Source organism: Bos indicus, chromosome 4, assembly GCF_029378745.1.
Source record: "Bos indicus isolate NIAB-ARS_2022 breed Sahiwal x Tharparkar chromosome 4, NIAB-ARS_B.indTharparkar_mat_pri_1.0, whole genome shotgun sequence".
Taxonomy (NCBI): Eukaryota; Metazoa; Chordata; class Mammalia; order Artiodactyla; family Bovidae; genus Bos; species Bos indicus.
In genome coordinates, this window is record NC_091763.1 from 17,059,383 (window position 1) to 17,085,379 (window position 25,997).

At 38.3% G+C, this 25,997-nt stretch overlaps 1 protein-coding gene and 1 non-coding gene across 2 annotated transcripts in view; both read left to right on the forward strand.

The window, feature by feature from the left end:
- NXPH1 (neurexophilin 1) overlaps window positions 1–25,997 on the forward strand; it is a 366,283-nt gene that overhangs the window by 206,174 nt on the left and 134,112 nt on the right. The gene's annotated exons all lie outside the window — the stretch shown is intronic.
- Window positions 6,074–6,145, forward strand: TRNAC-GCA (transfer RNA cysteine (anticodon GCA)). Its single transcript has one exon. It is a non-coding gene; the product is annotated as a tRNA-Cys (tRNA).

The following is a 25,997-nucleotide window of genomic DNA, read 5'->3' on the forward strand; positions in this document are numbered from 1 at the left end:
ACCAGGATTCAGTGTGAGAATCATACATGCTTGGAGGGAATTTGTGAAGGAAGATGCTATAAAGGGGAAAGTAAAATTAAGAATATGTTCTGTGCTATGAATCCTTCTGGCACATTGTACAAATATGTTTTCAGTATTCCAAGTGGTCACTTAGTATGTTGAAATTTATACTTTTGTTGAATTTTAATCAAATTCACATGGGACTTCCCTTACGGACCAGTGGTTATGACTTCACTTTCCAATGCAGAAGGTGCCGATTAGATACCTGGTCGAGGAGCTGAGATCCCCCATGCCTTGAAGCCAAAAAACCAAAACATGAAACAGAAACAACATTGTAACAAATTCAATAACGATTTTAAAAATGGTTCGCATTAAAAAAAATCTTTTAATAAAAGTCAAATTCATGGCAAAGTGATGATGGGAGCTAGTGGGTGCAGTTACCCAACCCCTCTGCGTCTGCTTCTCAGCAGAGGTTTGTTGTTTGACCTAGTACTACAAAGTCTACGGTAGTGTGGAAAGTTATCTTGTGGTGTCAGGAAGTTCCCAGCACACATGTAAGAAATTCTGCAAGAAATTAGCAGAATAAGTCAGATGTACTGACAAACATTTCAAAATTGAAAATTTCTTGAAATTTTCAAGATAATAACGAATATCAAGAATGGCTTCCTGGGAATCCAGGGTGTGATAAAGGTAAGCAAGTATGTGGAGTTTATTTTATAGGCATGCTCATGGTTTGCATTTCTAGTCTTTATTTTCTTTCGTTCCCTTTCCTTCCATTTCTTACCTCCCTCTTCCTTTCCTCCAGTTTGTTCTCTCTTCTTTCTCTTTTTACCTTTTGAATATTTATAGTTATATAATCAACCAGTTCAGGGCATTTGGCTGTAATAAAGGATTTTTTTTTTTTTTTTTTTGGTGAATCCTGACTTCTCGGTCATTCTCTCAAAAATAGTTGTAAGGAGATAGATTAAGGAGTTACAGGAGCACTAAAGAGAAACTTTCCTTGCCTTGTAATTTCATAAGCTTTCCAGTGCTATCACATTAAACCCATAAAGTATTGACTTGGGCAATTTTGCCAAGAGTAAATTAATAGCCATTTGTGTTTCTTAGATTATAAAACAACCTAATCAAAAATAAATAAATAAATAAAACAACCTAATCAACTTTCTAGCCTCACAGTAGCTCTTCCTTCCACTTCTGTTACAGTTCAAAGGGAATAAATAAAATATTGTATGTTTATATCTTTTTAAATATGTATTAGATTACTACTTACTTTGTTAGGGCTTCCCAGGTCGTGCTAGTGGTAAAGAGCCTGCCTGCTAATGCAGGAGACTTGAGAGATGCAGGTTTGATCCCAGGGTTGGGAAGATCCCCTGGAGAAGGGCATGGCAACCCACTTCATCGTTTTTGCCTGGAGAACCCCATGGACAGAGGAGCCTGGTGGGCTATATAGTCCATGGGGTCTTAAAGAGTCAGACACGACTGAAGTGACTTAGCACACACTTTGTTAATATTTTTTCTTCACAGTATGTCTCATTCATTCATCAAACCCCTTTCCCAGTCGGGCATCATTAACCTTGCTTTGTAGATAAAGAGACATGGAGGTCAATAGTCTTGGCAAGTGTTTTGTCCACTCACTGCTATTGCTGATAATAGATAAAAGTATTGGGAAAACTGAAGCTTTATTACCTTGTTTACCTTGCCCGAAGTTAGGTCTTCATTATGCATCAGGGGACTGTATGCTGCAATGAAACTGCAAAAACTGAATAAGCATATTAAAGATGATCTGTGTGTTGCCAAATTACAGATATACGAGTGGTTTTACCTGTAGCTGTGTAGGTAAGTGTCTGCTTTTATTTACTTGTATGATTGTGTTTTCATACCAGTACCACCTTCTGTTCATTTAAAGTGGTTAAGAGCAGATCCTGGGTTTTCCTTAGAGTATAGGTTTCAGAGGGTGTTTCATCATTAGCTCATTCCTTTTACATAGCCAATTTTAATAATTATCGTCATGTCTTAAAGTATGTGCACACTTGTTTCTTCAGCCAGAGAAGCTCCATTTTAACTGCTAGCAAACTCAATAACTCGAAAGCTTTCAAACATAGTCTATTGTCCAGGGCTTTCATGCTGCATGGCAACAAAGAGAATGTCTGTGCTCACTCAATTTGCAAACATCTGGAGGAAAATAATGTGATAATTAGGAGGCAACATGGGTTCATCAAAAACAAATCATGCCAAACTAACTTAATTTCTTTCTTTGATTTCTTAACAAGCTGAGTGGAACACAGTGGTATTTTTGTTATAGAAAGGCACCCGATGTAGCTTCTGAACATTCTCAAAAGACCTAGGGAAAATGCAGATGAGGCGAAATAACTGACTGAGGTAGGGTATCTTTGTAAAAAGGTGTAGGTAACCATTATTTATGTGTGGTTCAGTATATAGTTAGGCAAAACTGTTAGGTAAATTTTGTTTTATTAGCTGTACCTTTATTAAATATCTTAAACTTTTGACTTTGATGTATATTTTATATCTCATCATTTTTAACTGGCTATAAGGATTCAATTTCTAAAAATTGGTAGTTGGTCTTTGAGAGAGAAATGTAAACCATGGCCAACTTTTTCCATTGGAAAATTGTGAAAATCATATATATGTATCTTTGTATCTATACACACAGAGTCATACATCACATACATGCATTATGGTAATTCATAATCTATTTCCATATACAACTAATATTATTTTGATAATATTATTTTGATAATTGTTCTTTCAGACTTATTTCTGTGTGTAATATGTATGTTTTAAAAAAGTAGAAACATGCTTACTATTTTTTTTAATTATGTATTTTTTCGGTCATACCACATGGCTTGTGGGATTGGTCTGACCAGAGATTGAACCTATGCCCTTGGCAGTGAAAGCAAGGAGTCCTAACCACTGGACTGCCAGGCAATGCCTATGCTTGTTATTTTTAAACTAACTTTTTCACTTAATTATGTACTGTTAACACAGTCCCAGGTCAGCAAATGTAGCTTTGTAGACTCATTTCTAAGGGCTGCATAGTATTCCAGTATTTGGATATGACATATTTATGGCTGATTGTCTCTAGTTTAGATTATATGTTTGTTGTTGTTATTACTATAAATTATACAAAGATAGCTATACTTAATCTTTCTATACAGTCATAAGATAAATGACTAAATGTAGTATTATTGCTATTTTTCTTGAAGTATAGTTGCTGTATTATACTATATAAGTTCAGTTCAGTTCAGTCGCTCAGTCGTGTCCGACTCTTTGTGACCCCATGAATCGCAGCACGCCAGGCCTCCCTGTCCATCACCAACTCCCGGCGTTCACTGAGACTCACGTCCATCGAGTCAGTGATGCCATCCAGCCATCTCAGGTGTACAATGTAGTGATTCACAATTTTCAAGAGTTGTACTCCATTTATAATTATAAAATACTGGCTGTGTTTCTCGTGCTGTACAATATATCCTTGTCGTTTATTTTATACCAAATTGTTCGTACCCCTAACTGTCCCTTCTGTTTCCCTCTTCTCACTGGTAACAGCTGGTCAGCTCTCTGTATCTGTGAGATGGCTTCTTTTTGTTGTATTCACTGGTTTGTTGTGTTTTGAAGATTCCACATTTAAGGGATATTGTACAGTACTTGCGTTTCTCTGTCTGACTTATTTCACTTACTATAATGCCCTCAAGGTGCATCCATGTTGCTGCAAATGAGAAAATTTCATGGTTTTTATGTATTGCTGGGCAGTATCCCACTGTATATATATGGTTTGGTGGTTTAGTCGCTAAGTTGTGTCCGACTCTTGTGACTCCATGGATGCAAGGAGCCTGTCGGGCTCCTCTATCTATGGGATTCTCCAGGCAAGAATACTGGAGTGGGTGGCCATTTCCTTCTCCAGGGTATCTTCCCAACCCAGGAGTCGAACCTGAGTTTCCTGCACTGCAGGCAGATTCTTTACTGACTCAGCTATGAGGGAAGGTTTGTATACATATATATCTATCTCACATCTTTCTCCATTCATCTGTTGATGGACACTTAAGTTGCTTCCATATCCGGGCTATTGTAAATAAAGCTGCTATGAACTTTGGGGTGCATATATCCTATCAGATTACTGGATTTGGGGGGGATATATACACCAGGAGTAAAATTGCTGGGTCATATGGTAGTTCTATTTTTAGTTTTCTGAGAAACTTCCATACTGTGTTCCACAGTGTCTGCACCAATGACATTCCCACCAACAGTGTACGGGGTTCCCTTTTCTCCATAGCTTTGCTGACATTTGTTGTTTGTGTTCTTTTTGATGGTAGCCATTCTGACAGTTGTGAAGTTTTTTGGCATTCCCAACTAGTGATGTTGAGTACCTTTTCATGTGCCTGTTGGCCATCTGCATTTCCTCTTTGGAGAAAGGTCTCTTCAGTTGTTCTGGCCATTTTTTCAACAGGGTTGTTTGATTTTTTGATGTTGAGTTGTTCAAGTTGTTTATATATGTTGGATATTAATCCCTTATCAGTCATATCATTTGCAAATATTTTCTCCCATTAAGTAGGTTGTCTTTTCATTTATTATTGGTTTCTTTTCTGTGCAAAAGCTTTTTAAGCTTAATTACATCCCATTTGTTTATTTTTGCTTTTATTTTCTTTACTATAGGAGATGGATCCAAAAAAAAAAAAATATTGCTGTGATTTATGTTGAAGAGTTTTCTGCCTGTGTTTTCCTCTAATAGTTTTTTAGTGTCCGATCATGTTTTTAGGTCTTTATTTTGATTTTATTTTTATGCATGACGCTAGAGAATGTTTTAATTTTATTCTTTCACATGCAGCTGTCTGGTTTCCCCAGAACCTCTTATTGAAGAGACTGTCTTTTCTCTATTGTATATTCTGATGTTCTGTTTTGTGGAGTAATTGACCATAAGTGCATGGATGTATTTCTAGGCAATCTGTTTCATTGATCTTTGTGTCTGCTTTTGTGCCAGGACCATCCTCTTTTGATTACTATAGCTTTGTAGTATAGTATGAAGTCAGGGAGCATGATTCCTCCAGCTCTGTTCTATCTCAAGATTGTTTTGGTTATTCGGGGTCTTTCGCGTTTCCATACAGATTTTAAATTTATTTCCTCTGGTTCTGTGAAAAATGTCATTTGTGTTTTGATAGAGATTGCATTGAATCTGTAGATTGCCTTAAGTAGTGTAGTCATTTTAACAATGTTGATTCTTCAAATCCAAGGACACTGTGTGATTTTCCAGTTGGAGTTGTCTTTCATCAGTGTTACGGTTTTCTGAGTAAAGGTCTTTTGCCTCCTTAGGTAAGTTTATTCCTAGATATTTTCTTATTTTTGATGTAATGTACATGGAATTGTTTCCTTAATTTCTCTTTCTGCTAGTTTGTTGTTATGTATAGAAACACAACAATTTCTGTTTATTAATTTTGTATCCTATAACTTTACCAAATTCATTGATGAGATCTAGTAGTTATCTCAGAGAAGGCGATGGCACCCCACTCCAGTACTCTTGCCTGGAAAATTCCATGGATGGAAGAGCCTGGTGGGCTGCAGTCCATGGGGTCACTAACAGTCGGACACGACTGAGTGACTTCACTTGCACTTTTCACTTTCATGCATTGGAGAAGGAAATGGCAACACACTCCAGTGTTCTTGCCTGGAGAACCCCAGGGATGGGGGAGCCTGGTGGGCTGCCATCTATGGGGTCGCACAGAGTTGGACATGACTGAAGTGACTTAGCAGCAGTAGCAGCAGTAGTTATCTGGTGGCTTCTCTAGGATTTTCTATGTGTAGTGTTATAGACAATGTATCATTGAATCAATCAAGAATATGAAAGTTATATAATAATGATTTGATGTGTGCTTAATTGCCTTCTAAAAGGTTAAACTAGTTTATATTCCTGCCAGCTGTTTATAAGAGAAATATATATATATATATATATATATATATATATATATATATTCATATTTATAGACATATACGTACCTATATACTTATGTATCTCTGTCCCTGTCTCTAACCATATATATGTTTATATATGTATAAATATAGGGCTTCCCTGGTAGCTCAGCAGTTAGAGCATCTGCCTGCAATGCAGGAGACCCAGGTTCGATCCCTGGGTTGGGAAGATCCCCTGGAGAAGGAAATGGAAACCCACTCCAGCATTGTTGCCTGGAGAATCCCATGGACGGAGGAGCCTGGTGGGCCGCAGTCCACGGGGTCACAAAGAGTCGGATATGACTGAGCTACATATGCATGCATTCTTTTAAGAAAAATAGGAGGTTTCTCTTTGAGAAAAGTAAAATTCACTGTAAATACTTGAAAAATGAAAGTTTTCATAAATATTTTAGAAACTTCATGTTTCATTATGCAGCTGTGATGAAAGGATTTCAAAGAATAGCCTAAAATTGACTTTTCTCCTGTTTCTCTCTAAAGATTTATCAAAAGGAGAGATTCATTTTTGTGGCAATTATCATTCTTATTGAACACTTTGAAATAAGAATTTTTCTATGCCTCACAGTGACATTAAATTATATTCTTTGTTAATATATTAAACAAACCAAGGCCTTTTAAATGGTATTTGAGATGAAAGATTCTGTTTTGTACGTTAATACTGCAGCAAATACAGTTTCTCAGATCTACGGTTAGGTAGCTCTGATTTCCCATTCTCTTCTCTTCCTCCTTTTTATTTGTTGTGCCTCATTAAAATTTCAAATGAAACCATATGACACTGATTGGAATTGTTTCTGTTGGGGGGAAATGTACACACTAGATGAGAGGCAGAAATTCATCTGCATTTGAACCCTGCTATTTGTTTGACACAATGGATTTTCAGAAATGTGATTGCAGGAGCTAAATCTTTAATAAAATTGCTATTGACTGTCCCTGCAGGAGGCAATGTGCATGGCAGCTAAACAGGAAGGTTTGAGCTCTAAGCTCTGTAGATTATTGGCTGTGTAACTAACCTCTCTTAAGTACATTTGTTCATCTGAAAAATGTAGTAATATAAACTCCTTAAGGCTGTTAAGGGGATTCAACACGATGATTTAAATAAGCACTTGGAATCTAGTAAGCTCTCAATAAATGTTAGCTTTTACTGATATCTCTTGTTGAACCAAACTTTCCTTGGATGGTGGGGCATAACCCTTCCTGCATCTTTGGCAAAAACTCCTCTCTGTTTGCCCCAAAATTATTGCATCATTTTGGAGCAATTGTATCAAAATCTGCAAAATAACTCTTGTGTGAATGTTTTTCCTCTCCCTTCTCTTCTTCCTTCTTGCTTTCCTTTCTTCCTTCCTTTCCTCCTTCCCTCCTTTTTTCTTCCTTCCTTTCTTTCTTTATTTGCATTTATTGTGCACCACTTGTTTTATATACTCTGCTAGACACTGGAGAAGGAAAAGCTGATTGGCTCTTTTTCCTGAAGGAACTCGTAGACCAGTGGAGGAGACAAATATTAATCGGATAATCACATAAATAAATATAAAGTTGCAAAGATGCCAAGTACTATGTTAATGATAGATAACACGGATTATAAGAGAATATAGAAGATTGGAAAGACTTCCCCAAGGAATTGAAACAGGGATATAAATTAATATAAGAGTTAAATGGACATGAGTTTGAGCAAACTCCGGGAGATAGTGAAGGACAGGGAAGCCTGGTGTGCTGCAGTCCATGGGGTCGCAAAGAGTCGGACATGACTTAGTGACTGAAAAACAAGAGTTAAATAGCGGAACAGTAGACATTTAACTAGTCTCCTTGTATCTGCTATTGCTACTTACACTGTCCTCCACAAAGAAGGCAGAGTCAATCTCATTACAATGAAAGCCAGATTACATTAGAGCTCTACTCAAATCTCCCATCATTGTTACTGAAAGCTCAGCCTCTCTAAAGACCAGTGCCGAATAAAATCCTAGAGACCAGAGTTTGGGGTGAAGCAGAAAAGGATAGCTTTATTACTTTTCCAGGCAAAGGGAGACACATCAGGCTTCTGCTTAAAAAAACTGTGTCTCAACCTCAGTGAACTTGGTGAGGGCTTTTATAATGGGGGGCAAAAGTGGGGTCTCTGACAAGGTTAGGGTATGAGCAGGGCCTGCAGTCTCTTAATCTTGTTTTAGGTGGTGGTGGTGTTGTTCATTCACTAAATTGTGCCCTACTCTTTGCAACCCCATGGTCTGCAGCACACCAGACTTCTCTGTCCTTCATTATCTCCCAGAGTTTGCTCAAACTCATGTCCATTGAGTCGGTGATTTTATCTAACCATCTCATCTTCTGTTGCCCCCTTCTCCTTTTGCCTTCAATCTTGCCCAGCATCAGAGTCTTTTCTAGTGAGTCAGCTCTTCACATCAGGTGGCCAAAGTAATGGAGCTTCAGCTTCAGCGTCAGTTCTTCAAATGACTATTCAGAGTTGGTTTCCTTTACATTTGACTGGTTTGATCTCCCTGCAGTCCAAGGGACTATCAAGAATCTTCTCCAGCAATTTTGATGCACAATTCAAAGCATAAGTTCTTTGGCACTCAGCTTTCTTTTGGTCCAGCTCTCACATCCATACATGACTACTGGAAACACCATAGCTATGACTATGTAGACCTTTGTTGGCAAAGTGATGTGTCTGCTTTTTAATATGCTGTCTAAGTATGTCATAGCTTTCCTTCCAAGGAGCAAGCATCTTTTAATTTCATGGCAGCAATTACTGTCCACAGTGATTTTGGAGCCCAAGAAAATAAAGTTTGTCACTGCTTCCACTTTTTCCCCTTCTATTTGCCATGAAGTGATGGGACAAGATGCCATGATCTAAGTTTTTTTAATGTTGAGTTTTAAGCCAGCTCTTTCACTCTCCTCTTTTACCCTCAAGAGGCTCTTTAATTCCTGCCATTAGAGTGGTATAATCTGCATATCTGAGGTTGGTGATATTTCTCCCATCTCACTTGGTCATTCTCCTTATCTTGATGAGCTTCTCTGGTCTGTTTAATCTTGCATCAGGAAATTTCTTGGCTGCTCCTCCCTTGATCAGCAACTGTTAGAACAGTTGGAACTCCAGGAAGGTCATAATGGCTAAAGCCTTGCCTACAAGAAACGGGAGACAAAAAGGCTCTGTGCCTGGGAGTCCCACATGGCCCCACTAAGTTTCATCTTAACTTTCCGTCTCAGAGTGAATCTCATAGTCCTTAGTTCATTTTTATAGAGCCCTATTGGAGAAGGCAATGGCACCCCACTCCAGTACTCTTGCCTGGAAAATCCCATGGACTGAGGAGCCTGGTAGGCTGAAGTCCCTGGGGTTGCTAAGAGTCGGACATGACTGAGCGACTTCACTTTCACTTTTCACTTTCATGCATTGGAGAAGGAAATGGCAACCCACTCCAGTGTTCTTGCCTGGAGAATCCCAGGGACGGGGGAGCCTGGTGGGCTGCCGTCTATGGGGTCGCACAGAGTCGGACACGACTGAAGCGACTTAGCAGCAGCAGCAGCATAGAGCCCTATGTGATTGTCTTCTTGCTGGCTATCTGACCTCATCTCCTACCACTCTCTACGCATTCCTCTCCAGCCACACTAGCCTCCTTGATGTCCCCTGAACACATGGGTAAACTCCACCTCAGAATCTCTCCTCTTGCTTCTCTGTGCCCCATACTCTCTTCTCCAGATGCTCCCTGACTCCTTGTTTGCAGCCCCTCTCCTGGTTTGCAAGCAAAATTCAAGTGTCACACACAAATATCTCAGTGCTTCAAAGTTTGCTCCATTAAAAATACACACACACACACACACAAATACCACTCTTCCTGTCAAAAATGTATGTGAAAGCACCACACTGTAGTCACACTATGGTTTTTCATTTGTTTTTTAATGATGATGAATGTTAACTGGACTTACAGTGATGATCAGTTTGTAATATACAAAATATAGAATCATTGTGTTGTATATTTGAAACTAATATAATATGAAATGAAAGTTGTTTAGTCATGTCCGACTCTTTGTGACCCCAGGGACAGTACAGTCCATGGAATTCTCCAGGCCAGAATACTGGAGTGGGTAACCACCATTCCCTTCTCCAGGGGATGTTCCCAACCCAGGGATCGAACCCAGGTCTCCCGCATTGCAGGCAGATTCTTTACCAGTTGAGCCCACAGGGAAGCCCAAGGATCCTGGTGTGGGAAGCCTGTCACTTCCCCAGCAGATCTTTCTGACCCAGGAATTGAACCGGGGTCTCCTGCATTGCAGGCAGATTCTTTACCAGCTGAGCTACCAGGGAAACTAATGTAATATTGTATGTCAATAATATCTTAATATAAAAGAATAATAAGAATTTGCCTAAAAGCATATAGAAGTTACTAAAATATTTCAAGCAGGAAGTGGGTTAACATGATTAAATTTCTGTTAAAAAAAAAAAAAAACAAATGAAAAAACCTTACTCTGGCTACAGTGTGATATTTTCACATACATTTCCCCTTCCTACTCTTCATGTCCTTGCATAGACAAGAAGAGGCCAATTACCTGTATTTTTTAACAGAGCAAACTTTGAGGCACTGAGATATTTGTGACACTTAAATTTTGCTTACAAACTAGGAGGGGGCTGCAAAGGGGAAATCAGGATTTGGCCTTTTACTAATGTATTATTGTTCTTAGAGGTGTAATCACCATGTCATTCTTTCATCTTGAGGGCCTCCTGAGATTATTCAAGATATTTAATTCTATATTTGTATATGTTGAATCTGCATATAAAGAATTCATTATATTCTACATATTATTTTTTCTGTTTTGCTTGTTTGAATTTCTGCTAAACACACTACCCAGAATTCAAGTAGTGTCTAATTCTGTGTATGTCAATTGACATTATCTGGACCCAGTTCCTTCTCTTCTCCCAAAGTACATTTTATAGCAGGAAACTGGTAGAAGAGGAAAATCATAAAATTCAATTTTTTTTCCATTTTATATCGTCATTTTTAAGCAGAAAGACTTTAGGAGGGACAAGTGAGGTGGGAATCAACAGATTTTTGTGGCATCAGTTAGTTATTTTCTCTTTTTGCAAAGGAATTTGAGAACTTGCTTGTCAAGCTTGATTTTAAGATTGTGGCTACTGTGATGAACATTTCTACATGTGCTGTGTGTTCATGGCATAGTTTTGCATTTTGGAGGAGCACTAATTTCTGTTCAGAAGAAATCAGGCCTGCTTAGTCAGCACTCCTTGTCTTTGGAATCTTCTCCTTCCCCCACTTAACTTGTGTAATTTGCTTCTGTGTTTTTGTTAACATATGTTCTTGCTTAGGGGATTAAGCTTACCATTATATGTCCATTGTGACCCTTTACTATGGTTTTGGTTAATCCTGGTCCTACTTTCTGTTTGCTTAGGCAAATGAGGCTCAGTGTTCTTTCAGATATCTTTGAAAGTAATGATATCAATAATTTAAAATTTAATAAGTTTGCATATCCTGGTTGACCCTGTTTGACCAACATGTGTTCATAGTGTTGTCTCTTGAGCAACCTCACGGACCTCTATGGATCCATTTAGCTATGAAGTAAAATCATATAGTAGTGTAAACTCAGTGTAAGACATTTTTGGAGAGATCTCCTATATCCCAACTTATTTTTCAATTGGTTAACTCAGTTCCCTCAAATGGGAATAATGCCTCACATTTGTATAACACTCTGTAGTTAACAAAATACATTGAGAGGCATGCTTTTATGTGGCTTTGCCCCCAACAATTCTGTGAGGCAGGCTGGACATGTATTATTATCCTTATTTTACCAATGAGGAAAAAGGAATTGAGACTTGCCTCACCTGCTTACAGCAAGTAAGTGGCAAATCTGAATCTAAAAGCCAAGACTTAAGATTTCACTTGACTAGGTGGTTTCTCCACATAGTCATGCTACCTCCTAGGCATAGCTTTCCCACCCATGAGTTGCTGTTCTAGGCAGTGTTGAGACCATGGCTTTCTCAGCACTCAGTGTAATGAAGGATTATTATTATTTTCTGTATACCATGATATTAAAAAAGCCTGGAAGCACAGTCTTAGTACTTAATGGAAGAAGAGAAACCTGCTTAAGTCACTGAATGAAAGATTTAGTATATGCCTAGTAGTCTGTGAGTTCAAATGTTTCTCCAGTATACCTTCACCCACTCTCTAATACCTGTATGCATTTGCCTCCAAGGAACCTCCCCTCCTGACTCTCCATCTCTGTGGCCCCAGGAAGCCTACTAACAACAGTGACCCAGAGATGTGGGTGTGGAGGTGTGGGCCTCAGTATGTCTGTGCACTGCCTCTTCTGGTCCTGGTGATTGGCTCAAAGGTGCTCGTAGGATTCAATCAGAGAGACTTCCTTTGTGACTTTTGGGAAAGAGAATATGACCACCCTCCTGGAACTGAACCGGGAAGCATGCAGACTGGAGCTGCTGCCATCTTGGCTTCTCCTGAAGCCAAGATTGTAATGAAGGGTAGCTAAGAGATAAACTGAGCCCTGCTAATATCATTTGATGTCAAAATAGCACACACCAGCTCCATACTTTAGAGTTATATGAATCAGTAAATTCCCCCTTTCCTTAAAATAATTGGATTAGGTTGTTGTCACTTGAAGCCTGATGAATCCTAATATATTTCTGCTTGAACAACACAAAAAGTCATCTGGACTCTTTCACAAGTGATTAAAAGTTTTTATTTGTCACCTTAAGAGGCCTTGGGAGACAGGAATGATTTAGAAATGAAGGTTCCAATTTGATATTATCTCTTCCAGCCTAAGTGTGTTTTTCTTCTGTCTCTGGAAAGATGATTCATAACCCTATGAATAAAAACTATCACTGTATAAAGTTTCACAGAATCTGTGTTTACAGAAGGTGCTTTTGTCACAGTCAGTTACCTGTGTTAATTCAACAAATAATTACTATTATGACACTGAACTAGGCTAGGGAACAAGACATCATCCTTGCCTTCAAAATGTTTAATTTAGTTGGTCGAAAAGACACATTATTGTGGAAAGGAAAGTAGTTACAAGTCAGTATAGAACTAAATGTGATTTGAGTGTCACTGGGGAAGGCAAAGGAGGACAAGGCCATCAAAGATTGAAAAATGATAATCTCCATGAAAGAGACAGGGCTGGAGTCACGTCTTTAAGATTTGGGCAGGTGACGTGCAAGAAGTCCTTCCAGGAGCTGAAGCATAGCATGGGCAAGGACTCCAAGACAGGAGAGAACGGTGATGGAAGACGGTAGTGACTCAACAGGATGGGATGCAGCAGAGGAGTAGGGGGAGGAAAAAATAGCTTGGAAAATTCCATCTGTTACTTCTGAGAACAACTTTGGAATAAAGCTCTTTGCTTAGGATTTGCATTGAGAAACCACAGCAAGACAGTAACCTTTGAGCATTTACTGTACACATTTGTTGGTGTTCAGTTGCTCAATTATGTCTGAACCTTCGTGACCCCATGGACTGCAGCACGCCAGGCTTCCCTGTTCTTCACTATCTCCCAGAGTTTGCTCAAACTCATGTCCATTGAGTCAGTGATGACATCCAACCACCTCATCCTCTGTCACCCCCTTCTCCTCCTGGCCTTAGGTGAAACACTTCACAAGGATTATCTCACTTAATAACATTACCTTTGAAGTGGTTATTGTGTTTACATCTTAATGAGTGGTTGAGGCAGAACCACGAAGGTCAGTTTGCCTTTGAAACATATGCAGTTGTGTTTGGTCATGAAATTCCCTCTCCTGTCTAAGATGAACGGAGCAGTCACTTTGCACAACCTACTTGATAATCATGTTCTCACAGTTCAATGAGTATTCATATTTTTGGCACATTTAATATTCAGAGTTACTATCTACACATTCTTAGAATGACTGGGTTTCAAGCATTTGAAGAGCATTTCATTTCTTCTAGACTTTAAGCAAGAGAATGAAATTTCATGAATTAGATTCAATTAATATTGAGAACATCACAATAGCTAGGGATGCACTTGTATCATTATTATTTTGTTTTTCTCCAACAAACAGGGAAGGTAACTGTCTTTATTCCCATTGTAAGGACTATAAAACTGAGATTAAAAGTATTTAAGGAGCTTGCCTAAAGGCATACCATTAGTGTGGGCAGAACTGTGCCTTTTAAAGTCCTGTTCTTTCCCACTCCCTTAGGCTATTGGTGGCGGAAGGGTATGGTTCTAAAGGTTGGCATTTGTGAGTATAAAAATTCCAAGTAAGTACTATTAGTGATGCCTTGACAGAGATTAATCTTCTTTCAAACTGTACTTCTCATTTGGAATTCTCATTTGTTTGTCTCATTTTTTAATAACCTGTCAACAAGTCAGGTAACAAACATTTTTTGAGTATATATTTTTATGTAATATTATGCATATTATGCAACTTAAAAAGAACTTTGCATGAACTCCACACTAACGGAACTTAAAATATGGTTGAGGGACCAGGTAGAAAGTTACACACCAGTACGTGAACAATTGTGTGGTACAAGAGATGCGTGATCTATGACAAAATATTAAACAACTGTTTTAACTAACAGCTAATTGCCAAAAGAATGATGTCACATAAATATTAAGGTCAATGAGTTCACAGTAAGAAAACAATTGTAGGCCTTGGAGTGGTTTGGAAAGGCTTCATGAAAGAAGTATGTGAAGTCTGGAAGGTAGGACTTGAAGAGATGAGAGTGTCCTGAAAAGCTGAGAGGTAGGGAAGCATGTGGTGTGCTCCAGGGAGCAGTTTGCCTGAAACCAAGGTTGGAGTAGGGAACCACAGAAGTGGGTCAGGACCAGACTGAGAAGGTCTTAAAAAGAAAACAGACTTGATAAGGCAGGAGGAATGGTGTTTGGGAGGGGGTGGTTAAGAGGGGTGGGAACAGGGCAGAATTTTGCAGAGGAATTAAAACATGAGGAGAGAAGAAATAAAGGTTCACCTGGTATATAAGAAATTGGGGAAATTAGGTGAAATAAAGAGGATCAATTAAAGTGACTGAACCAGATGTAGCCTCTGCAGGCTATAGGGGAAAAGGTAAAAGACAAATGCATATCAAGGAAGCAATCAGATAAATTCAAGCTATCTGGCATCCTCTTAGACAAAGTAAATGATCATGAATAATAAATAGAAAGGAGGAAAATAAAAAGGAAATCAAAGAGATCAGATATTTAAATAAAACCACAACTTGTAAACTGTGATTGAATTATAGTTAAAAACCCCACAGTAGCTATAAAACCCATTTGGTGTGGAATTAATGGGAATATTTGAATGTGGCCTAGACTTTGGATATTAGTGGATCATTATTAATTTATAGTTTTGATAGTGATATAGGGGTAATGTATGAGAAAGTTCTTATTCTTAAGAGAGGAGTGATGTATGCTGACAAGTATCTTAATATCTGCTCTTTACTTTCAAATTACTTGGCAAAATATGCTGTTATTCAGTTGCTAAGTCATGTCTGACTCTCTGCGACCCCACAGACTGTAGCACCCCAAGCTCCTCTGTCCTACACCATCTCCCAGAGTTAGCTCAGATTCATGTCCACGGCAAAATATATGTCTGTGTATTTGTATATCTCTATTGTATCTGTATCTATGTCTTATCTGTGTCTATAGGTATATTCACACCTATGCCCTTACTCATCCACCCTCATTCCTATCTCTATCCCTATACTTAGAGCTAGATCCAGACATGGTGGTGGTGGTGTAGTTGCTAAGTCATGTCTGACTCTTGTGATCCCTGGACTGTAGCCTGCCAGACTTCTCTGACCGTGGGATTCTCCAGGCAGTAATACTGGAGTGGGTTGCCATTTCCTTCTCCAAGATCCAGACAAAGAAAATAAATATTATTAATATATATTTATGTGATATAATGTTATAAATCATGAAATCTAGTTTGTTTGTCTACAGATGAGCACTGTGTTATTCTTTTACTTTTTCTGTATGTCTTAAGATTTTTATGATAATAATTGAGCCAGAGGGAAGAGGGAGAAATAGGTCAGGCCTTGGAACCTAAAGCAGAAGCAGTGTGAGTGGGAAAGAAGGAACAGATGTGCAGGGATAATTGGCAACTCTGGGAGATTTGTTTTACCCAGAGCATCAGAGGACTCTGTTACGCATGAGTTTTGACATAAGGCCTTGCTGATTGGATGTGGTCACATTTATATCAAGACAGGAAAGTCTTCAGGGGAGGTAAGTTGGGGAGAGAGTATATTCCGTTTCAGAAGGTTTAGTTTCGAGTGAACCTGGGCCTTCCAGGTGAACACTTGCTGGAGGAAGGTAGCCCAAGCTCTGAGGAAATAGAACCAGCCCAGAGATGTCACTTTGTTATTCAGTCACGGAAGGTGATGGTTGAAATCATGGAACTGGAGACCAATTAGGAGCAAGGAAGTGCTCAAAAAGGAAAGTGAGATAAGGCTTGAGAAATGCTTGTAGTTAGGTGGGGAGAAGAATACGTGGTGGCCACAGAGCAGAGAGAACCGGCCAAGTCAGAAGGAAATAGGTTAGCATCTTGAAAAAGATCAAGGGAGGACATGACGCCCAGCAAGCAATCTATAAATCTTTCTGAACAAATGAATGAACAGAGTTTTACAAGTCTGTCAAAGTAGAAAGTTCATCAAAGTAAAGAGATAGGAAGCAGTCAAAAAATTGGTAAGTCAACAAAAAAGGTATTTAAGATTGGGTGTTAAGAAATTTAAGAAGTTATTTTAAACTCCGACTAGAGATTTATGGGAGAATTTTGGAGTGGTCGTTGAGCAAGCACAAGTCAGCATGGAGAAGAAAAGATGAGTTGAGGATGGCTCTTAAGGGCAGCTTGGAGACAGAGAAACCTGGGTTCAACTCCTGGCTCTTAACTCATGAAAGACTTCCCTGGGCTTCAGTTTTTATTTCCCTAAAAAGTGGTTGGACTAACTGATGTACAGTATTTCTCTCAATGTGTACAGTCTGTTGGCACTTATATTTTTTTTTTAAAAAGGTATGTAGACAAGATTGTTCTAAGTTCCATTTTATGGTGTCATTTTAAGAATCCTATGCGTCCACAATTGTGTTGACTACTGAGACTGTATAAACACTTGATCTCTTTCTTTTGTGCAAACTAATTAAAAAAGTGGATTTATAATCAATTATTGGAATAGTCAATACATATATCTATACAATATTTTGATATAAATAAAATGTGACTTGGTTGAATTGCAAAAGTATATTTTAATTTTTTATTTCCACTATCAAAGTTTTTTTTTTTTTAAAGAATCTGTCATAATTGGTTGCTATGCAATAATAGTTATTTCTATAGGAAGTTAGGGGAAGACCTACTCAAAACTCTTTACCTCTTCCCTACTCCTTTATAAAATTTGTATATCCTATTAGGTCCAAATATACAGAAAAGATTATGCAGATGGTACTATTCTGCTTAAATGACAAACCTGGAATGATAAACGTCTTCTCTGGTCAATTAACCTCTGACAGAGCTCTCAGTGACTAAAGGAAATGCTGTGGAATACAGTCTCAAGTAGACTATAAAACATGTGAATTACAGATCTTCTGAAGAGGAGAGTGTTGCATTAGAAATCTACCAGCTCCTTTCAACTCTACAATTCCCCATTTCTCAGAACATTTACGAGAGCTTGAGCAGAAACTGGCTCATAACCAGTGTTCTTAACAAAGCTTTCCGATCTTTGTTATCACAAAAAGAGATAAAAAAAAAAAGTCTGAAATGCTTCTTATGATTCAGGCATCATCTGTTATCCTAGATCAATGTCAAGCTAAGGATTTTTGGAAAGGATTTTGGCAAAGTGCAATTGTAGATTAACCCACAACAATCCGTTAGATAAGTAACATAATGGGAGATTTAAACACTGAGTCAGAGGCCTAGACTCTAATCCTGAGATGACTGATTTTCTCTGTGACCTTCAATTAGATACATAATCTTTTAGTTTGTGAATCTGTTATCTGTGATGTATGGACACCATTTTTCTTTTTGTTGGTGGAAATATAGGAAATGCAAGGTGCTGTCCTTTCTCATGTTCTGGGGAGATCCAATCTTCTTAACATTTCTGTTCAGAGACCTCTTTCTCTTTAAGCACATCAGACTTCACTGCAAACAAAGGATGCATTAAACCTGATAAGGAAAACCACTGAAAAGGGCAAGAAACTTTCAGTAAAGAAAGTGCTGGCAAACACATCATAGTGGGTGGGATGTACCATGGTTGGATATGCGTAATGAATTAACATATCTTTGGGTCTTAGTCTCCATTGCAGCCTATAATTTATTGAATTTCACAGAGCATAAATCTGACATTTCAGAATATAATCATGTCATGCAGTTTCTTTTTGGCAGATTCTAATACTTTCTCTACTCTAGGTACTTCTTTCTGCGGAGGGTGTCTTGGCACCCAGCTTAGAATCCCTGACTTTTTCACTGCCCTGAAGGACCCTTGACCAAGTACTTGAGTTTCCATCTTTTTCTTTTATTTTAAAAAATCATTTATTTACTAATTTATTTTTGGCTGAGCTGGGTTAGTTGTGGTGAGCGGAGTCTCCTCTTCCTTGTGGTTCTCAGGCTTCTCATTTCAGTGGTTTCTCTTGTTGTGGAACACTGGCTCTAGGTGTGTGGGCTTCAGCAGTTGCAGCTCTCTGGCCCAGGAGCTGTGGCTCGAGGGCCCGAGGGTGTGTGGGCTTCAGTGGTTACAGCATGTGGCCTCAGCAGTTGGGGTTCCTGGCTCTAGAGCACAGGCTCAATAGTTGTGGCACATGGGCTTAGTTGCTCCTCGGCACATGGAATATTCCTGGACCAGGGATCGAATCCGTGTCTCCTGCATTGGCAGGTGGATTCTTTACCACTGAGCCACCAGGGAAGCCCCATCCTTTTCTTTTAAATGTCTCTTTACAATGGTTAGTAAGGATGGGGTTCATTAGCATACTTTGCAGTGTTTTGTGCTAATATTACACTCAAGTCTGAGACTTCTGGTATACACAGCTAACATGTTCTTTAATTATGCATTTTGTGGATTCAGAATGCTGCATAGGGCTCTTCATGATTTGGTTCATGACAATGGCACTCTTTGTGCTGGCATGTTGCACTCTCAAATTTCATGCTTTCATAACAGCAAGTGTTTCCCCACATGGGATGTGGTGCTTATCATCGTTGCTTGTTCATGATTCCCTTTTTCTTGGGATGCTTGTTCCCACACTCTGCCTACTTAGCTCCTTCTCATTCTGTACAGCTCTGCACAGACTTCCTCTTTTGTAGTTGATCTTTGCTGATCTCCTTACTTTCATCTTCAACTACGCTAAGAGCCTTTCTGCACATTCTCTTAATGTTCCGTAATATTTCTGACTGTACACCTCTCATCTTGTTTATATTTGTGTTTATATATGTTAGCTCTGTTAGACAATGTTATCCTTGAAAACAAGACTAGAATTTTCTTAATCTTTGTATTCCAGTACCTAGCACAGTGCTTGGCACACAGCAACTGATTAAATAACCGTTAAGTGATAGTGAATTGGCCTAGTTGGAAGGAAGAGGAAAATTACAGACTCATGCAAATTTTCACATATGCTTGGTGTCCCAGTAACTATTTTTTGGGTAGCCAGGCACTCGTGTGTGTGACTTTGGGCAGGGGAACAAAGGGAATGTTCATTGCCTAAATGGAACAGAATAGGGAACCGCTTGTTAGGCTAGAAATAAAGGCCATTTGTAGATCAGCAAGCCTGCGTGGGAGGGGAAAATGGACTCAGGGATGTTGTCAACACAATAAGCTTCTTAATCATGCATTATGCATTCTCTAACTAGTATCTCATGTAAAGGAAAACAAAAAGACTTCCAGGTCTTCAGTGCTCCAAATTGCCATGGTAGCAGCACCACCATTCTTGGCTCTTGGAGTAGTAGGATTGCAGGGGGAATGGCCTGACACTAGTAGGCAGATTGCCAAGGGGCTGGGAGAGGCTACTGAAGCATTTTATTACTGACACCGAAGAAACGATTAAAAATCTTGAAGCTGGAGAACCCACCATACCGTGGCAATGAGATTCATTGGTTTCTAGAGAGTTTCGCTGTAACTTTTAAAAGGAGATTTTTAAAAAATGATAGTCAAATGCACTTCAATGCATTAAAAAGAATAACCATTTTAAAAGTGAAAAGGTAGAAGCTGCTAGAGAGTGAATTCAAATCCATGCTTCTTAGCAACTAGACCAGATTTCACCCATAAAAGAAGACTAGAGCTACAATAATAATAATAAAAGAAGCCTCTTTGGTTTCTAGAGAATATAAAAGCATATTAGAGAAAAAGAACCACTTTGAGTTCTTTAGATGAAAGGCACTGCATGGATGTAAAGTATTTTTATAAAAAGAGAAGGACAAGGAAGAAGTGATGTCTAGACTGGATAGGTTATCTTGGGTATATACGAGAATAAATGCCACAGTTAAAATGAGAGAAGATCATGGACAACTAGAATCATTAAAATATTCAGAAGTTGTTGTTGTTATTATTATTATTATCAAGATGAACATGATCTTTTCCCCTCTGAATCAAAGTAAGGGAAATGTAAAGGGAGACTATGTGGATGACTTGGCAACTTGAGAATATTTCCCTGAAAGGTTTTCACAGTGAAGCGAGATGAAAAGGTGCAAATATAAACGTCACTAATATATTACAGAGTTAGATGTCATCTATCTTCAGGCTACATTTCAATGACATTCTGCACAAAGACTTGGTTCTTAGTGACTCAACCAGGCAGGGAACACTGAGGCACTTATGCATTGTTCCTTGATAATCTGAGGTCAGAAGAGTCCTCATAAGCACAATAGAACACCTAAAAAAGAAGGAAATAAAAAAGAACTCAAAACCAACAAAACTAACTTTTTTTTTTTTTTAAAAGAGGAATGTCAGTGGCAAGAATATCACTTCTGGTGATATGATAGAAACAAATTTACTATTTAAACTAGAATGTTCCTTTCCTCTGAATTAAATGAGACCTTTTTGTGTTAGTGTAAAGAACGATGGGGTGTGAAAGAAATAATTCTATTCATATGCCAAAAACAATGCATAGATTATCTTCAGGGAGATTCAAGTATGCTCCAGTGGTATACAAGAAGAGTGATGGATTAGGATAAAAACGAAATGCACATCACTGTTTCCTGGATAAACAAAGAACCTAAGTTTGGAACTGGCATGTATAAATTTAGCAGAGATCTGATGTTTTGGTTTGAACAGACTGTGGTGCAGTTGTTATCTGCCCAGGTTATTTTATAATGGCTGCATTTTCCCTTGAAGCCAGACCCCATATGGTATGGGAGGACAAAACCTCATATATCTCACTATCATTAGGCTAATGAGTTTGGTCAAGGCCATGTGCATTTTAATTCTGGGCAAAATTTAAGGCAAATCTAGTACTCTGTTCTAATTGCTTTGTACCGTTTTGGAAAGAAAGAATAAAAAGAACTAAGGAATGAATAAAAATGAATCAAGTACATGAGGATCTATTTCAGAAATACTGTTGCATTATCAAAACAAGTCTAAGAAAGATTGTTTATACACATTATTTTAGAATTTTGTGGTCACAGAAAAAATTTAGTCAGATGTTTATGAAAATCCAGTTGTTTTTGTTTAGTCGCTAAGTCGGATCTGACTCTTTGAGACTCCATGGACTGTAGTCTGCCAGGTTCTTCTGGCTAAGGGATTTCCCGAGCAAGAATGCTGGAATGGGTTGCCATTTCCTTCTCCAGATTATCTTCCCAACCCAGGGATCAAACCCATGTCTCCTGCCTTGGCAGATGTATTCTTTACCACTGAGCCGCCTGGGAAGCCACAGAAATCCAATATGGAAATGCAAGACATTATACATTTGCTCCTTAAGTTTTCCTTTTATACACAAAAGTTTTCAGTTTTTAAGTTAAGAGTTTAGAAAATTAAAGTGCATGGATGTTGAAAATAGGTTAGTTAGCTTAGTTCTGGAAAGTTTATTGATCTTAAAACAACTCTGTGTAATTATGCCCAATTTATAATCACTAAAAGCGTTAAATTGGTAGGAACCATAATGAATGCTTTTGGACATAAGGTTTATAATGATTTACATGCAGTTGAGGAAGATATCATTTCATTCAAGATCTTTGGATAGATTTCAAAGCTAGTTAAAAATAGTAAAAACTCATTTTAACCTTGCTCTCTTAAATAATATTACAAGCTATAATTTATTGAAATTACTGGAGTTGCTCTTTATATAGATAGTTAATAACTACCAAGTACTGTCTATAAAGTACGGGGCACTGGTGAAAAATGTTCAAATTACTGTCCAAAGGCTAAAGTTATGATACAGTGCAGAGCAACACTCAGTAATAAATGGAAGGACCATCTGCAGCGTATTACACATGAGTCATTCAAAGGTGTGTGCAGAACGCCCTACACATAGCTGTAGCCACACAGAGAAAGTAGAGAGTTTAGAAATTATCAGTATGTTTATCAGCTTAGGTAGTCATTGTGGATAATTTAAGTGCTACTACACTTCTTCTCTATGAGAATTAGCTATTCTTGCCCTGAATACACTATAGAATAGTTTTAAGTTTATATGTCTCTTTGCCTGATTTGGCTATACTTTGCTGAAAAAACCGAGATGGTGGGTTGGTGAATAGTTTCCTCCCTCCACATTTCACCCCTACGTCTTAGAAAAAAATATACTATTAACTTTGCCAGAACAGCTTACATTGTCAGGCTTACTGATAGTAGTTCAGTAGCATCACATTGATATAATATTACTATAACAGATAAGAGACTTCACATATGAAATCATTCCTACTAATACATTTTCTAAAATTGTAAGGGTTCAGCTAAATTCAATCCAATACTGAATGGAAAGGCAATTGAAGCATTAAAATTGTACAGTGTTTTTATAATTACTATTCTCAAGACATTTATTGCTGCATTTTGTGCCTACTACTGAATGTTGTGGGCTTCCCAGGGGGCTCAGTGGTAAAGAATCCCATGGATAGGAGAGCCTGGCAGGCTATAGTTCCTGGGGTAGCAAATGAGTCAAACATGACTTAGCTCCTAAACAACAACAGCAGCCACTCAATATTGTTCCAAATGCAGTGTATTCCTAAGAATGCTCTAAGATTTGACCAAAGTGAAAAATGACAAACAAATATTTTGAGAAAGTAGTGAAAACAGAACTAGATATTAATAGTTTGATAGGATGTTTAGAAAAATATTTTTCTAAGCATAGGTAATAAAATTCATTAATGTTCTCAGTAAGTTGTCAATTTATCAGCAAGAGAAATATGCCCTCTCTTTAAAAATGTTGAACTGACTTTTATGAGTACTGAATTTTTCAGTTCTCTTTTTGCCTGTGATGTTGAGCTGAAGTCAAACTATTGAAGATTATGCATGATTGACTTTATTTTGTTTGAAAGTACAAATGCAGGGATTTTTTCCCCAGCATGCCACTATTGGTACAATTAGTACTATTTCAACTTTTCACGTTCAATACTTTGCTTCGAGTTGCTGTTTCGTTAGTGTGTACATGAAATTGCCGCTCACAAGCACTTTACCAATCTTCTGTCACCCCAGTATTAAGGTACTCTCGTGTACTGTGGTCAACATCCACAGGGCCATGGATTATTGGATATTCTGATGTTAACTCATTATAATTCTATTCCATTCTTTCCCAATGTTCTCTTGTCAGAAGCAAGATATACTTTATAACTCTAGTCAGGACCTGAAAATCATAATTCTAATTTTATGTCTTTCCATTATTTCAAATGTATCGGATCAAGATGGGCATTGCATCTTTCATAGTACTGATGGCCTCGGTCCCCTGGTCTGATAGAGGACATGTAGTTTATAGGATATTCTTTAGCGCACCCTGACATATCTAGGCACTCCTAAAAGCCCCAAGACCTCGTATCTGCTGTTCAGGGAGCTGCCTTTAGATGGCCATGGCAAACTTGAAAATTGCCATGTACTTCCTTTTCTCTCCAGGGACTGGTAGCTGGGGAGTAGAGATTTACTTATAATTGAAATTTTCTGTCTTCTAATTAATCTTTTTTGTTTAAAATAAGTATACTAAATTAGAAAAATTACTTTTTGATGACTAAGCCAAGAATTTTAGCCTAAGGAAGATTTAAAATATAAAACATGTCATGGCTCATCTATCTCACAACTCTCAGTATTTTTTCTAAAATTGCTATTTACTTCTATATTGGTATTTTTGTTCACCTGTTTATATGTAAGTCTATCGGTAATTCTGTGTCTTTATGTATTTATTTTGAAAACCTCATTTCTGGCTACTATGAGTCTTACCTGAGGTGAGTAGGATATCAGTCACTTTAGGGGCTAGACTTTTATTTTTCTTGCTTACACACTTAGTGGAAAGCCTCCTCTTTCCCAAATGTAGCAGCTAAAACAGTGACTGGAACATGAAATCTCTCTGTTTTTTATTGCTCCTGGTTCCTCTGAACTAGAAAACACTCTCCTCAAAGATGTCAGCTGTGTGGCTAGATGTCTTCTTAAAAGTCAACACAGTGTCATTTCAACTTACCTGAAAACCTTCCTTCCCAGCACGAGAAAAGTTTCCATGGTGTACAGTTGGAAATATAAAATAGTGCTCTGCATCCTCCAGAAATCTCCCAGTTTGCTAGAAAGTTTTCTTAATATAGATTTTTTTTTTGAGACATACTTTATTTGAATGAACATTCTAGTAGATCAGTTGTTGTTTATCTTCATCCCTCAGTCGTGTCCAACACTTTGTGACCCCACGGACTGCAGCACACCAGGCTTCCCGCCCTTCACTATCTCCTGGAGTTTGCTCAAACCCATGTCCATTGAGTCGGTGATGCCATCTAACCATCGCATTCTCTGTCATCCACCTCTCCTCCTGCCCTCAATCTTTCCCAGCATCAGGGTCTTTTCCAATGAGTCAGCTCTTCGCATCAGGTTGCCAAAGTATTGGAATTTCAGCTTCAGCATTAGTCCTTCCAGTGAACACTCAGGACTGATCTCCTTTAGGATGAACTGGTTGGATCTCCTTGCAGTCCAAGGGACTCTCAAGAGTCTTCTCCAGCATCACAGTTTGAAAGCATCAATTCTTTGGGATTCAGCCTTCTTTATGGTTCAATTCTCACATCCAGTACATGACTACTGGAAAATAGTATATAAATTACCTAGGAATGAATAGAAAAGGAGGCGCATATAGTTTGGGAAAGATTCTTTCCTGTTCTGTGCAATATCCATAGACGTCCGGATGATTCTCTTTCACAATGTCATGGATTCATGTGTCTAGTATGCAGAAGAGTAATTAATAAAAATTTTACACACATTACTAGTGATGAATCTAGGTACTTGTACATGTAACTAAATATCTCACATGAACCCAGTTAATAATGATGAAGTTAATAAAACAGTTAGAACTGGACATGGAACAACACACTGGTTCCAAATAGGAAAAGGAGTACATCAAGGCTGTATATTGTCACCCTGCTTATTTAGCGTATATGCAGAGGACATCATGAGAAACGCTGGGCTGGAAGAAGCACAAGCTGGAATCAAGATTTCCAAGAGAAATATCAATAACCTCATATATGCAGATGACACCACCATTATGGCAGAAAGCAAACAAGAACTAAAGAGCCTCTTGATGACAGTGAAAGAAAAGAGTGAAAAAGTTGGCTTAAAGCTCAACATTCAGAAAACGAAGATCATGACATTTGGTCTCATCACTTCATGGCAAATAGATGGGGAAACAGTGGCTGACTTTATTTTTCTGGGCTCCAAAATCACTGCAGATGGTGATTGCAGCCTGAAATTAAAAGATGCTTACTACTTGGAAGGAAAGTTGTGACCAACCTAGATAGCATATTAAAAAACAGACATTACTTTGTCAACAAAAGTCCATCTAGTCAAGGTTATGATTTTTCCGGTAGTCATGTATGGATGTGAGAGTTGGACTATAAAGAAAGCTGAGCACCAAAGAATTGATGCTTTTGAACCGTGGTGTTGAAGAAGACTCTTGAGAGTCCCTTGTACTGCAAGGAGACCCAACCAGTC